Raw genomic sequence first — 2543 nt, 5'->3', positions numbered from 1 at the left:
CAATGAGAGGCGATTGTACGGTGTCCAATGCAAGTATGCACACTGTGTTTTTGTAAATAAATAAATATTATTTCCATTTTGTATCACATATCTGTCCCGTCTCTTTATTTCTTAGCTTAAACTCAGTCACTTTAGATAAATTCAGTGTTGAAATGAGTTTAACCAGCGAATACTGTATTTATAACTCGCCCATGGCCCGTAGCGTGGACAGCTATTTTGCAGCAGCGAGACACGAACCATGAACCCCCAGATTCACATTCTGGCACGCTAACCACTAGGCACACCCGGATTAACATGTTGCAACCTCTAATTAATCATTTCTTACATTCATTATCACTAAATATCCATTGTTTGAAAATGTATACCAGCTTTATAAAACTACTGAATGAAAAAGTACCAAGTGTTCACAAAACTTCATGTATTCTACATTTTCGCTCGGTTTGTATTTTTTCAATATTGAAAACAGGTTACAAATAACGTAATTAAAGCTCATCAAGTATTTAAGCTTCGAAGGCGCGAAAACTTTTAAAGGAGAATTAAGTTAGAAGGAATAGTGTTGTAAGCTATATTTTAAATGTTTTAACTTAAACGTTTGCTAAAGAACTTATGATGTTATGATCAAGAAATTTTTTGGATTATTTAGAAACAAGGATACGATATAAATACGAGAATCAGTAAAGTAACTGATGATTGTGGAGTATTCAAGAAGCGAGTTAATGAGTGCTTCAGTTCTGTGTTAGCAGAGGGTCGCGGGTTCGAATACCCGTCCCACCAAACATGCTCGCCCTTTCAGCCGTGGGGCATTATCATGTGACGGTCAATTCTACTTCGTGCAAAATAATAGCCAAAGATTTGGTGGGTGGTGATGACTAGGTGTCTTGCCTCTACTAAATTAGGGACGGCTAGCGCAGATAGCCCTCGTGTAGCTTTGCGCGAAATTCAAAACCAACCAAACAAATCAAACTGTAACTCGTGTATTTGTGAGTTAGTTTGTAAACTTGGACTACAACTTGTGCCAAAGTGATTGTAGTCTATAGCAAGCATTATATAAATAAGAAATTAATTCGCCATCGTTACATGAACTGGACTTGACATTACTTTTCCAAAATAATCTAAAATAACCGGCCCAGCGATAGAATACATTATAACAAAAGTGTTTAGTTAGCACAAAGCCTTCATGTGTGCGAAATTCGACACGCTTTCTTTTAACACTAGAATACACCTACAGAAAAGAAACTTGCAATATTTCCGAATATTAGAAGCTGCTTTATTTCTTTCCCTCTAGCGGCTGCACGGTAAGTCTGAAGTCTTATAATGCAAAAAAGTCGGGTGTGTAGCTTTGCGCTAAAAGTCATACGAACAAGCCCCCCAGTGGCACAGCGGTATGTCTGCGGACTTATACGCTAGAAACCGGATTTCGATACCCGTGGTGGGCAGAGCACAGGTAGCCCATTGTGTAGTTTTGTGCTTAACTTCGAACAAAGCACACGTTGGTCATATATTACTAATATATATGAATGTGGTTTAAAGTATGAACTACAAAAACAGAAGTGTTAAAGCTAGTTTTAAAAAAAATTCCATTAACCTTTGGGAAAAAAAAAGCTTATCTTGTGAAAAGACTCGTTTTTTCCGTTCTTCTGCGTGTTTTCCAGGCATTTTGAATTTTAAATATATATTTATCAATGCATAAAACAAAAATAAAATAATGAAACTTTATATCAATGAAATAATTGTTTATTATTGCGAACTTTTATTGATTAAATTTCAATTATATATAAAAAAAAATTATTTAATTTTGTACGCGGCTACGTTTTTGTTTATTTCTCAATTTGATTGTAGCGCCATCTAGTTGGTAAATAATAACAAGCAAGCTCACGGCCCTTTGAATCCTCTTAATGTAATAGTTTGTGGTGTTCGTGCGGAGTTGTGTAACGTAAGTTTGAGGAACCGTGGAAGTAAAAATTGTCTTCTATGTCTAGGTAATGAGTTATCACAAGCACCGTTCATTTATTTTTATGATAAATATATTCTGTGAAAATAATCATTCAAAATACTGTTTGTCACATAAAAAAAATTGAATATTTGGATCCTGAGGAACTTATGTGAGGATTTTGTTTTCAAACAAAATGAAAGAAAAGCAAGGTAAGAAACGTTCGACAACTACTGAACTAGCGCCTAGGTGTAGTAGTAATTAGTAATACTACTAGTATTCGTTAATACTAGTAATAATATTAGTATTAATGATAATACTAACTTAGGAGTATAGTATTATTAGTGTAATAACTAGTATGTAGCAAATAGTATGCTATATTAGTCGTAGTACAATTATTTTACTACTGGCACAAGTGTGGAACAGATATGTCACTGTGAGTGTGAGTTGTACTTGTAAATAGGACTTTGGACCCGGCTCGGACTCATTCACACAACTTGCTCAAGTCTTACTCTTAGGTTTAGTTGTTAAGTATTTAATATAATTATATATGTATATATATAAGAGCAACACACAGTGGTACGTATATTTTGAAATATAATAATATATATAT

General features: G+C 34.3%; 1 protein-coding gene across 1 annotated transcript in view; it reads left to right on the top strand.

Moving 5' to 3' along the window:
• Window positions 1–1914: 1914 nt before the first annotated feature.
• Window positions 1915–2543, top strand: part of LOC106459790 (dual specificity testis-specific protein kinase 2-like) — a 68060-nt gene continuing 67431 nt past the window's right edge. Inside the window, exon 1 of the mRNA XM_013919450.2 lies at window positions 1915–2142. The gene's annotated coding sequence lies outside the window, so the exon portion shown is untranslated. The remainder of the gene's footprint in view (window positions 2143–2543) is intronic.

The sequence above is a fragment of the Limulus polyphemus genome, unplaced genomic scaffold, assembly GCF_000517525.1.
Source record: "Limulus polyphemus unplaced genomic scaffold, Limulus_polyphemus-2.1.2 Scaffold661, whole genome shotgun sequence".
In the NCBI taxonomy this organism is placed as follows: domain Eukaryota; kingdom Metazoa; phylum Arthropoda; class Merostomata; order Xiphosura; family Limulidae; genus Limulus; species Limulus polyphemus.
Note: the sequence above shows the minus strand (reverse complement) of the source record. Positions and strands in the feature narration are given on the sequence as shown.